This window comes from Diadema antillarum, unplaced genomic scaffold, assembly GCF_040938485.1.
Source record: "Diadema antillarum isolate AM-2024a unplaced genomic scaffold, OU_Dant_1.0 seq00000398_RagTag, whole genome shotgun sequence".
Classification (NCBI taxonomy): domain Eukaryota; kingdom Metazoa; phylum Echinodermata; class Echinoidea; order Diadematoida; family Diadematidae; genus Diadema; species Diadema antillarum.
The window spans coordinates 1983052-1997224 of NW_027271389.1; the positions used below are offsets into that span (position 1 = coordinate 1983052).

At 40.1% G+C, this 14173-nt stretch overlaps 1 pseudogene; it reads right to left on the bottom strand.

Annotated features, from left to right (window-relative positions):
- LOC139732074 (carbohydrate sulfotransferase 15-like) overlaps window positions 1-14173 on the bottom strand; it is a 75693-nt pseudogene that overhangs the window by 24309 nt on the left and 37211 nt on the right.

Consider the following 14173-nt stretch of genomic DNA (forward strand, 5'->3'; position numbering starts at 1 on the left):
AGTATGAAATGAGTCCTTCCCTACCGGTTTCTCGGCAACACTTGTCTTAATTTTTTTTATTTCTTGTCATGCAGCAAAATTTGCATTATTAACGTAAAAGGTTATGCAATAACCTTTTACGGCACAAGCTATATACCATCTTATGACAGATACAATAATCCATACATAATTCCTCAAATAATGTCAACAACTCATATACTGTCTCCGCCATTATATGCCATCATTCTATATCCAGATAAAGTGCAGTTAACCTACAATTATTATCAAAACGTGAAACCCCACCAAAAATAGTTGTTGTAAAGTCATTAGAAAATTGAAAGGCAGAAGATTAATATCGGATTATGGTCATATCAAAAATATAATGAAATTGACTCCTTGGCCTTGATATACTTATGATCTTTTTTAATATCAGTCTGTTTTGTCAGTCTGTTTTGTGCTGTTCTTAATCGTAGCAACACGCCTGGCTTGTTAATTCTGAATCCTTTAGCTACTTGCTGGTCAGATATCATGATATCATATTCAGTCTCTCTGAAGAGGTATACATGGAAACGTCGGGGACTTTTCCTCAAATAGGAGGAGGAGGGAAGTATGTGTCTGCCCTTACCGGCTCGCTTGGGACACATTGCGTTCAACTTTCGCCCTCATATATGGGCTGAACTGTTCAGCAAGTGAACCAGAAGTGTAACACATGGCGTTCCATACAGAATAAGTAGCACAAGCACAGAGGGATGGGGCGTACAAATTCTTTCCGTCCCCCTCCCTACACATCCGCATCCCCCATATTCTTCTCTCGGGAATCATTAGTCTGGCATATTCTCGCCCCATCAAGCTCAAAAACTGACAGCCGCATACAACAGCAGGAGGGGAATGGAATCGGGGCATAGACTCTGCGCACTGTATCCTTCTTTCTGCTCACCACTCCAGCGGGAACCCCGGCAGGAGGTTAAACAGGTTTATCATCTAATTTATCACACAGTTCGCGCCCTCCACATCTCTCCCTCCCCTTCTCTTTTCCTTTCCACCCAACCTCGCTCTCTTCATTTGAACTCGACATTCCAGTACACAAGAACAAACGCACGATGTGAGATGTCTTATCACAGCCAATACAAGGGATGGTATGGTATATTATTGGTTGAGATGGGGATTCAGCTTTTAACTTTTTGCAGGATAAATTAGAAATCACTTCTGATATGGATGATAAAAAGCATACATAAGAGGTTTTCAAAGTTTATTTCATGAAGATGGGTTTTGAAATGGCTGATATCCAAGTCACAGTAAAACAAAGTGATCCTTTAAAAAAGTGGCTAGGTGGGTCCCACCTTTTACTAGTTTTAGGGTCTCTTTGTTTTGGATATCTCAGCCATTTCAAAATCAATTTTCATCAAATAAACTCCGAATATATTCCTCTTAGAATTATATGCTCTTGCACATTTCATAAGAAGTTTCTCATTATCAAAAAAAAAAAAGTTGGAAACCTGAAGCCCCATCTCAAACAAAACTAATATACAATCTTAAAGCGAACATCAAGCGTCACACTTACCAGGGAGGTGGCCCACCTCCCTCCACTTACGGACAATGAGAAGGCACATGATACCTGCCGACTCAAATAAAGGCAAATATAATACGACATAGGCCTAATAGGAATTATTGTACTTCAAAATAGCTGTACAAGCAGTGCCATACCTAAACAGACACTATAGAGGGCGCACTGGAGCACTGTACCGCGGACGAAACAATAACCTATTGCACCAAGGAGCTATCGATTGAAGCATGACAATGTGATTTGCACATTGATTTGTTTGCTGATTCGTTTTGCAGCAAACACGCTCGACGTCAAGTATAATTTTGAACATAATCCATTTCAGTTACATACAGATAAACAAACATCACCAGTTGGAACAACACAGCGACATGGCGACATTAACCTTTTGACCCAAATGAGGGGGCGAGGCTAAGGATGTTGGCTGTTATATAAAAGCGCCCATGTTTGCTTCTCTCATTGACTACCATACCTAAATACTCCCCTCCTTTGTCCTTCTCTACCCCTCCCCAATGTCTCTTTTTAAAGAGACTACACAGTATACTGGGTGAGGTGAGGATTCAGGTTTATAACATTTTTGGAGAGATAATAATTGACCTCCTATGAAATATGAAAGAGCATGTATATTGTAATTTCAAGAAGGATTCAACATTTATTTGACGAAAATAATTATTGGCCTTGAAATGGCTGAGATATCCAAAAAAGCGATCCTAATAAAATTGATAGGCCACGACTTTTATTGGGATCTCTTTGTTTTTCCTTGTTTTTAGATATCTCAGTCATTTCATCATTTTATCATTTCATCATTTTATCGAATAAACTTTTGATTCCCCTTAGAATTCTATGCTCTCTAACATTTCATAGAGTGGTTTCTAAGGCCGCGTTCATGCGAATTTCGTAGCCAGAATCACAAACATGAATCATGATTCAAAACGGCGTTTCAAATCACGGTCTCAGCGGAAGAGCGTTCATGCGAGCTTTCGCAACGCTGATTCTGGCTCTGCTCATCCTTTGCCATTGCGCAGCGCACTGCGCAGTTTGACCTTGTCTCTGCAACTCGAGCCAGACCTCCTTATGCCAACTGATCAGTCAGTTTATTATAGGCCTTTTCGTTTTTATTTCGGTGAATACTTTCCAATAAGCTGTGGCATTCAGGCTCTGCCCACAGATCGAGGAATAATCTTAATTCTTCGTCTCTCCAATTGTTTCCCTTGGTAGACACAGCGCTGCAGCCATTACTATCAACTCAATCGGAGAGTAATTACATGTATTATTATATTAAACAGCTAGATACTAGCATAGAATCGGTGTATGGCGTTGATGTAAATAAACAAGTGCAAATGTGGTACCGAAACACACGATTCAGAAGACGTACACAAACGCGCGAACAGAACAACAAGCTGTGGGATACCCCATAAGAAACACGCATGCGCACAGCGCATAATGACGTCATAGAATCATGATTGAAATCACGGTTGCGTTCATGCGGTTTCTGCGATCGTGATTCTGGCAGAATCATGATTCAAAACGCCCTTTTTTCCGCGTTTCAGATCGGCGTTTTGAAACGCGTTTAAATGGAAAAATCGCATGAACGCAACGCAACTAAACACGTTTAGCGACTAAACGTGTTTAGAAACGCAATTCTAGTTTCGCATGAACGCAAAACGTTACAAGCTAAATCCTCACCTCAACCATTTTATGTACCCATGCACTGTATTTGGATGGAGACCATTACTCTAGAGAGAGGGAGATTCAACACGTCTGACTTTGTGCTGCTCTCAGAGGCAATCTGTTTATTGTAGCCAACAGGCTGATTATATAACAAGTCCAGAGTATATCGTACATGTGTTTACAATCATGGGATGAAGAGGGTGGGTGGCAGAGGAAGTGAGATGGACAGGTGGTGATGTTTATATGCGAGGTAATGAGGCATGGTGGTGGCTAGAGAAAGGAATGTCAGGTTGACCATGAGAAAGACAGGATAGAGTGACCAGGAGTGACCAAAGCAGTGATGGTGGAATGATAGCATGAGATGGTGCAATTTCTTGTATATACACATTTATACAGACACAATAAACCAGTACTGTACAGTCCCTTTAAATATACTTAATTTTATATCAAGTAACATCTATCAATTTATCTTTTTCTCTGTGCTTCTCCATCTTCTCCTCTTATGATGGGAGGTATACATTAAAATGGTGTGGTTTCAGGTGATAACGATGGAACAGTACGTAAAGACATTACAGTTGTACACTGTAAAAACATCGGTGTTATATTTAACACCACGGGTATAAATCTAACACCGATCAAACTTCAATAAAGGACCACACCCACAGGTGTAGAAAATGCACTGTGATGGTGTTGAAAAGTGTTCACCTGACACTTCGTGGTGTTAATTTGACACTGTACCTGGTGTTATTTTGACACTGTACCTGGTGTTATTTTGACACTGTACTGGTGTTAATTCAAAAATGACACCACATGGTGTTGATTTGATATTTGTTGGTGTTAATATCAATGGTTTAACACCCGTCCAGCTTCAATAAGAGACCACACCAGCTGGTGTTTCTGTGGTGTAAATTTATTTTCACATTTTTTCAAAAATCTAGTATTTTAATGTAAAATCCTTGATCGTCTTGTTTAAATTAAAAATCAACAAGAGGTGCAGTTACTAAGAAACTCTTCAAAAAACAGTTTAAAATTTGGAAATGACACCCGGAGGTGTTAATTTAACACCAGCTCGGTGTTCACTATTTAACACCGGACTTTTTGCAGTGTACTGTAGTACCCGCAGAGAAACACATTGCATGCGATGGCGAATACCGGAGAGGTGGAAGTCTTCGCCTCCCTGCACATACGTATACACACGTGATGCATGTATATTGCATGCTAATTGAGACAATGACAATGACGTCAGCAGACAAAGATACAGACCATGGGAGGTGGGGAAAGATTTAGGGAGGGAGGGGTGGGGGTAAGGGAGGTGGTGGTGCCTGGTGGTGGTGGTGGTGGGGCGTGTGCTGTTTGCATCATTCATGTTTTAAACCCTACCTGTCAAATTTCACACACCTGCAAATACAATCCTGCATTGATGCAGAAACCTTTCCGCATCTTGTGCGACAGAACAGTTCGGAAGATGTTGCAAAAACAGCAAAGGTTGAAGACCTATTTGCGACATTGATTTAACAATCACTTTGAGTAAGGGGATGTGTAGGAAATCTAGCACTCCGCCTGGTGTCTGACGGGTAAGGTGCTTTGCCGTAGAAGAAAATGCAGTTACATGTTTGCCATGGAAAAGACGAGCCGTTTAAAACGTCATTGAGATGAGGGGATTCACAGAGAGAGCTTCCGGTCTCTCTCACACCTTTACGAATACATATTATGTATGTCATGTTATTATGTATGTTATGTATGTTATATTATGATTATGATAAACATAATACATGTAGTTGTACATATAGATGGATAGATCAGTGGGTGAATACATGAATAAAAGAATTATTAAATAAATAAATAGAGCTATAGATAGATAGATAGATAAATAAATAAATAAATATATATATATATGAATATATATATAAGAATATGCCTACATATTATATAAATCAATCAATCGATCGATCAATCAATCAATAAACGTAAATACGACGTTTCCGAGCATATATAAATACTTATGGACATTACATGTATTTCCAAACCCGCAGGTTGCTTATCATTTATTTAAACAAAATAGCATGACCTACTGTAACCAAGAATTGTGTATGAGAACTTCACGAGCAAGTAGTAAGTCAACTACAATGAATTATAGTGCAGTGGATCGGACCCTAACTCCACAAACCCCAAAGCAGGTGGCAACACTGGAAACATGGGTTTTCCATCTAACCCCACTGCACATCGTATGGCTGGGCGGTGATTCCGTCCCACAGGGGCGTGAACTTTTGTCTCGGGTTCAATGACGACGATCACACAGGAGTTAGCGGTCCAGCAATTATAGTGTGGGGGTGTTTGGCTGGTGCCCTTTTTGGTGCTCACTTCATTGCGATATTTGGTGCTCACTTCATTGCGATGTACATGTATATATACCCAACTTCCTTTAAAAAAAAATATCCATGCTATTTCAATTTATTCGCGAGCAAATGCACTTCATCAGGGGAAGCTGATAACCTTAGCACGTTTTCCGGTTCGTCTACATCAGTGACCGTTTCACCACTAAGCTTTAAAAAAAAAAGAAATTTAGGCCTAATACCTGGATTTAGCCTAAACATAGGCGGGCATTCTACAATACAACAGTACACGGAGTAGGCCTACCCGGTGATCAATAACTGGAAAAGACAAGTTTGTTTCTATTTCCTGCTCGATATTTTCAGTGGTAACTTCATTTGTTTCTCTTGTCTCCCACTCCATTTATTCTGTCCGTCGACACAAACAAAAAAGGGATGCCCCTTTGTATTGATGCTCTCTCTGAATAAACACGCGAAGGGAAGAGAGAACACGAGTGTTAAAATTATTGAAGCGAGTCTTAACTTTTCCCAAATTGAGCGCGAAAATGGCAATGACACCAAAGAAGGGAGTTTCTCGCTTTGACACCGCAAAACGTTCCCTTGCGTTGTCACCCCACCTCGAATACTGATCGCGTGAGACTGAAGTGACGTTTGATTGCTTTGACAGATCGTGAAAGCTAAAGACATCACGACATCAAGCCTACCGCGACGATTTTTTTTCTTTTTATTTACCTTTTTTCATTTTTTTTTTCAAAGCCAAGCTTCACAAACATATAACACTCGTGACAATATCTTTTTCACTAGTGGGTAAAAAATATAACATGTATATCATGCATAATGAACGACGTACGTTGTGCTTGTAGGCACATGTATTGGGAAATCTTCTTTTGGGTTTACAGATTGTATATAGAGTAAAAATAACAAGAATGTCGGAAAACGTTTTTCGCACCTTCCTCATGTAGACTAGCTTGTGTGGCGAGGTGGCGACTCCGTGTAGGAAGCATATCTGCATGCCTTTCAATAATAAAGTTTAACATGATAAATGGCTCGGGTTCGGGCGCGGATTCGAATCCAAGTGAAAATGTCCGTTTGTTTTTCACGCCGTCCCCTGTAAAAATCATGGAGCTACAAAATGATGTTGCAAATATAGCACCCTGATAGAATCAAAACAATCTGTCCCTCGGATAGGACATAAAATGGACGTACCGTGTGTGAGAGAGTCACACGTAATAGATCTCGCTTCATTCCGATTCATCTCGCAAAGAGTAGGGTGAACCACCCGGGTGAAGTGGTCCCCGGTCCCCCCCCCCCCCCCTTCCTCCACATCCAAGTACAGTTGTGCATATATGCATCTGCAATGTGCCCCATGGAATACCATCTAGTGCAGCTAAATATTGTCTATCCAACCATCTTGTCACATGGAAAACAAATTATAACAAAACAAGCACACAAGCAATACTTTGAAATGAGAGCCTTATCGGGTCGGATGACGCCAAATGATGGTCAAAACAAACTTCCTCTCGTACTGTTATGACCATTATATAGCTCGGCGATTATTCTGTGTATCTGATTAGCTGGGAGGATCCTCAACTTATATCCTGGCAGGGATGTGAAACTCGTCTCACATCCCTGCTCCCTGCCACTCAACCTGAACCACCAAAGCTATTACAGAGCAACGTCTTCCGGGTTAACCTGTTCCAACTCAGAGCTTGAAAGGTTTATAGGGGTCACACGTGTTGCATTAGGTTATGATTATCTCTCTGAATCAGCAATTGAGAGATAGAAGTGGAAGCAGAAACTTTGCGCAGTCACAATAGTACAATGACAGAGAAAAACACTGAATAGCATAAAAAATAAACTTTGAATAACTTCGAAAGAACTTCTTCGGAAATGACAGTGAGTACTAAGCGTACTTTTCTGTAAATGAACAGTTTTAAGCTATAGACCTATGTATCAATCAAGCCATATAGAAATATCTATTTCCAAGATTACATACAGACGTCAAAGCAGGATAGACCTCATCAGAGCTATTCATTAATAAACCACATCAAAGGTATAATCATAACGCACTATAGAAATAAAATAAAAAATAAAACAATTAATAAAGAATGATACAAATAATAAATAAAAAATACATATATATATAACCTGCAATGACACATAATATTAAAATCAAATATCAGCTGCAAAATTCTTGGAGTAAAAGGGAATAGAAATGTGATTGATTCCCAACTTATTTATAAGGACTGTAGAGTTCTGGTTGAGGTGAGGACACAGCTTGTAACGTTTTGCGAGATATTTAGAAACCACTCTATAAAATGTTAAAGAGCATACAATTCTAAGGGGAATCAAAAATATATTTGATGAAAATCGGTTTTGAAATGACTGAGATATCTAAAACAAGGTAAAACAAAGAGATCCTAATAAAAGTTGTGGCCTGTCAATTTTATTAGAATCGTTTTTTGAATATCTCAGCCGTTTCAACTCAAGACCAATTTTCATCAAATGAACGTTGAATCCTTCTTGAAATGACATGTTCTTTCGTATTTCATAGGAGCTCTAGGTTTCTCATTATCTCCCCCCCCCCCAAAAAAAAAAAAAAAAATGCTATAAACCTGAATCCTCATCTCAACCAGGAGCGTAGAGTCCCTTTAACCTGAGAAAGACGGGGGAGGGGTGATGAAAAATGTGCCTATACTTCCGAGTATTAGGCCTGTGCAGGGAGGTCACCTCCCTGGCCTGTGTGAGTGCATGCATGATTAGTACTGTAAGGTAGTAAAGTCTGTCAGTTAGAGCATGGTTAGAGTTAGGCCTTCTCCAAAACGACGAGTATTCGAGACGGGTATTTCGTCGTTAACAACATCAATGGCTCACACAAATTATCTTTTATGCGATTTTTCAAAAGCTATGGACGGATTAAGTTTCACCCGACTCCCGTCCCAGGTCAAGAACTTATCTCGAAACTCCGTCATTAAAGTTAGAGTCAAAACCTGGGAAGGTTCAAGGCAATATAGCTTGAATTATGGGAAAACCTTTTGGTTTCGAGAGGTCTCGTATACTAGAATATTTCTTCCTGCCCGAGTCGCATTAAATGAAGTGAAATTTATAGCTATGCAGATGGCAGACAAAATTGAAGACATTCTTTTCTTTTTTGACGACTAACTTTGCATGATGTGCAAGGTCATAACCACAGAAGGAAATATGTCCCTCATCAGTTGCCTCGATCGTATATCAAAGAAAGAAAGAAAGAAGGAAGGAAAAAAAAGGGATATCGTCGAATTTTCGACACTAATTGTGTAAACGCCTAATTTATCTTCAAAGTTTAATAGTACGCTGTATTCGACAGACAAAACTGAGGGGTGTTTCACAAAGAACTTAAGTCGATCTCAAATTTTAAGATCAACTTAAGATTATGGTAGACTGTGTGAAACTTCAATAACATTCTAACTTTCATATAAGAATGACAATTTTGAAGACTTTTTCATAGAGACAATTATCAAAATATGATAACGGACAAAGGAGTTGCTGTGTGAATTTTGATAACAATTTGACGTGGATTCTGAGAACATTACAAAAAAAACTGAAGAGAGGAACCAACGGCATAACATAATTTTAAGTCGATCTTAACTTTTAAAATCGACTTAAAGTTCTCGTGAAACACCCCCTCCCCCGAAACCGAATGGAGAAGGAAGGCGCATGCGCAATGGCAGCATCTCTGCAGTCTGCGCTTCTTACCTCTACTTATAGGCAGAGTCGATGGCTGAGCAACACTATAGGCCTACATGCTGGAGTGACAGAGTGATGTGATGCTCAGGTTGGAAGAATAAACTACGAACAATGATGTCTTGATCCATTACTAATATTTAGAATGTGACAAGTAAAAATTCCACATAATTTTTATTTCTCCTCACCAATCCCGTGGCAAAGGAGCAGCACCATATACTGTACTTGGTAGCTTCACTTCAAATCACAACAGTATCAACTTCTCACGAACATTAAAGAGCACCCCCTGGAAGAGCAACTCACTTACCATCATATATGTTCAAAATGAATGAAATAAAAATGTTATGGTATCTTGACATGCTTTCACCAAACAGTAAGCAACCAACATGGGCGATCTTCGTTACTCCGAAGGTTCGTTAATCCGAAAATGAAGAAGGGGTCGTTAATCCGAACGTTTATGGGGTTATTCCCGAAGGTTCGTTCCGAAGATGAAATAGGATTCGTTATTTCGACGGTCCGTTAATCCGAAAATAGAATAAAGTTCGTTATTCAGAAGGTTCGTTAATCCGACATAGAGAGAGACCTTGCGTACTAATTACGAACCTTCGGAATTACGAACCTTATCTCGTTTCCGGATTAACGAACCTTCAGAGTAACGAACGTGTGTTCATTTTCGGATTAACGAAACTCTGAATCAGGGGTTGGGACTATCAACGCTGACTTTAATGTGGTGATACGATTAACGTCAATCCATATCTGAACATTTTCTTTTTTGCTGTGAGTGAAGGAAAAGATTTCTGTAATTCTATCGGATTGATGTCGCAAGGTGCTTGTAAACCGAACAAGGTGACTGCGAATGGAAAGACACACGACAATCTCACAAATTCCGAGAGGAACTCTTATTATGTCCTCTAATTATGCTAAAAAAGGTAGAGTTTAAACATAGTGTCAGTGATATCGGACAAAATAAGAAACTCAGTTCAGACTGGCAAAAGATCGAGAAGTTTAAGATCGCGAAGTTTTGCCAGCAGAGCGTAATAATGTTTTCACGACTACGTGAGTCCGGTCAGCCAGACAGTACGGAATTAAGAATTAAGTAAGTGATGACCTCCCCCCTCCCCTCCCCCCCCCCCCCCCCGGCCAAATATTTAAAAAAAAGGTCATCAATGCTAAATTTGAAAATATCCAAAGGATAAACATTTCCTCCACTAAATCATATTATTGTAATTTTACACAAGTAATTTGCGAAAAGGACGCCGAAATTTCCAGAGTCCGGTCGCGGTTATACATTACGGAAATTAGAATATGAAATGAAGTAAGTGATAACCTCCCCCTCAAAAAAAAGTGGACTAAGTCATCAGCGCTAAATATGAACATCTGCAAATAATAAAAATTTCCTCCACTAAAGCATATTATGGGAATATTAGAAGTAATTTGTGAAAAACAATCGGATTACGTATAAAATAAACTAAATTAGGGCAGTCATCCATTCATTTTATTTCCCTAAGTGATTGTGACCAATATGACTTTATCGAAAAGACAAATGGAAATTAGAAACTCCCCTACCTACTCTTTTTTGTCCGACTTTAATGAAACATTTTCAAGGACAAGTTCACCTTCATAGACATGTGGGATTAGTGAATGCAGCAATATTGTCCGATTGTCCAATTTTCCCCAAACTTTCACTGATGTGTTCTACCAATATTGCTGCATTCGCTCAATCCACATGTATATGAAGGTGAACTTGTCCCTTTAAGTTAATGTTCTGTTTCTTTGATTTTACTCTGTTATTCAAAGTTGATGTGAAATTACGGAGTGCCATTTTTGCTTTCAAAATATTTAGGAAGAGTATGTACCAACATTATGTCAGGTATCAAAAATGTGTGATTTGGGGTTTTTTTTTAACACAAACTTAACCTTGGCGACTGGAAAACAGTTTAACTCGTCACAGTCATTAGTTCAGTATTCAGTCTCGTAGACTGAAGGACGGGTTAGGATAGAAATAGCTTCGATTTTGAACTTCAGTTCTCGTTCCTGGATGAGGGAAAGCGGCGACGCGACGGACGATTATCTCTGAGAAACCCATCTGCCCGCAGGGACGCGCCCCGGCCCAAGGATAGCTCACATCAACTAATGTTTCGCTGGAGTCAGTAACGTGACATTTACGTACATCTACCTGTATCACACCTGTAAACTAAATTCGATCTCGAGACAGAGGTGCCCATCTAAAGAGATTCACACGAATCCTATGGAGCTACCTTGTGGGATACCAGCTTATAAAGGAAAGGTTCAATGCGAATGCATGTTGACTTTATAATTGCATTGATTCATAATACCCGGATTGTCACTTAAATGGCTAAAAGACTATTCAAATATGTACTTTACATCTTACAATAATTTTCTACTATTTTTCTTCAGATTACTGGGACACGCCCACAAAAAAAAATGAACAAGCTTAGAAACAAAGATTCCGTCAATAACATCATCTGCCCATCAATGGCAAAAACACATATGAACTATGATTGATAAAAGGCACGGGAGTGCACATTCCCCTACACCGAGCATAACTAGCATGTTTCCTTGTAATAATATAGGGCCTAATGATTGATGCGTTGTAGGGAACGTCACGTAAAAGCCTTGTGAATGAGGTTTACGTTCAACACCGTGCGTCTTATTCGAGACTAACAAGAATGAGACAGTTCATTCCCCAATGGCGTGATACACGTCATTAAAACCAAAACAACAACAAGTTCGTGAAAGGAACATGCAAGCCGAGTTTTTCCCACTCTATTAGTAAATCTCATGCGCAGAAATTCTAGTATTATACCTCCTGGGAGATGCCCTACACGCGCACTCATGTTTTAGTAATAGGCTTATATACTTTCAAAGGTCTGTGACACACTCTATATAGATTATATATCAACAATTCGCAGTACTTCATAAAATCCGGGTCATAACGCGCTACCATTGGCTGTTGGAAGCAGCTATTCTAAATTGCTTTTCGTCTGGACGACAGGAAGAAGTATAGGGGCAGACCAGGACAGACAACAACACAACAGAGACGATCCGGAGAATGATATGATCTCCTCGTATTTCATGCATTTCACTCTCAAGACCGTGAGGGTCAACGCACTGGCGTAGCCAGGGGGGGGGGGGGGGGCGATGGGGGCGGTCGCCCCCCCTAAGATTTGGACCGGGGATTTGGGAGGCGGAAAAAAAAAATGCGTGTATACTGTATGCATGCACATGAAGCGGGTCTCCTTTGCAACCTTTCATCAAATAAGATATTTTTTTTGAATATTTCACTCAAATTGTGCACCAGATCGTTGAATTTCAATTCAAAATATGCAAAATCTCTCGTGCTTGGGAGGGGGAAACCCCCTCCCAAACCCTCCCCCTCTGTGCCTCTTTCCCTAGCTTAGTACACTTTTTAGATTTGCACAAAAATTATGAATAATTCTGAGTGCACAAGACTTATCACTTATATTCCGAAAACTCAAGGTTCCCTCATGTATAAGGGGAGTTTCCCCTTTTAATCGACCCTTTCCTCCCTCAGTCCCCCCCTCCCCATCAGTTTTTTTTTTGTGATTTCCCAAATGTTGATTCCATCAAATATGCGTATACGAGATATCTCAATTTCAACCTCAAAAAGGCAAAAGCTCCATCGGAAGGGAAGGGTGGAGATAACACTCGCCCACGCCTTCTCCCTGCTCGCCCGCCCCTCCCCCCCCCCCCCTTCCGCCATGCATAGAAGTAGACTGTGGCTATACCCAGATCGCTTTATTTCAATTCTAAAAACGCAAAAGCTCCGCGAGCGGGAGGGGAAATCCCCCTTCCCCTAAGCTCTACCTCACTAGACTTTATACATACACACAGATGGTGCACATTCGGAATAAGAGCTAAATTCCGTGATTTTAACACTTCGATGAAAAAGTATTGCACCAAAAATTTGCACCAGATCGCTGAATTTCAGGTCTGAAAACGCAAAATCACGTTCGTGTGGGAGGGGATATGCCCCTATCATCTACACCCTCGTGTGCATGCTTTTTCTGTTTGATTGCTGAACAGACAGCGTTCATGATATTCAGTGTAAGAATTAATACAAGAAGATTATTTAAATGATACCATTTTATAGGCATATTGTTCAATAATAATCTACACTAAAATATACTGCAACCTTAAACAAGTGGGACTGTTTCAACTCGTTAAAACACGCAAAAACATGCATCAAATTGCACCATTTGCAACATCAAAATGCAAAAAGTTCTCCCACACCTTCCCCTCCCCCCTCGCTCGCTCCGCTCGTTCGGGTTCAGTCGCGTTCATGATATTCAGAGAAAAAAATTAATACAAGAAGTGTATTTAAATCATTCCATATTACAGGCTAATTGTTCAATGATAATCTACATCAAGATATACTGCAACCTTAAACAAGTGGGACTGTTTCAACTCGTTAAAACACGCAAAAACATGCATCAAACTGCACCATTTGCAACATCAAAATGCAAAAAGTTCTTACCGTGGGAAGGGGGACACCCCCCTCCCACACCCTCCCCTCCCCCGCGCTCGCTCCGTTCGCTCGGGTTCAGTCGCGTTCATGATATTCAGTGAAAAAATTAATACAAGAAGTGTATTTAAATCATGCCATATTACAGGCAAATTGTTCAATGATAATCTACATCAAGATATACGGCAACCTTAAACAAGTGGGACTGTTTCAACTCGTTAAAACATGCAAAAACATGCCTCAAATTGAACCATTTACAACATCAAAATGCAAAAATTTCTTACCGTGGGAGGGGGGACACCCCCTCCCACACCCTCCCCTCCCCCTTCGTTCGCTCCGTTCGCTCGCGTTCAGTCGCGTTCATGATATTCAGTGAAAAGAATTAATACTAGAAGTGTATTT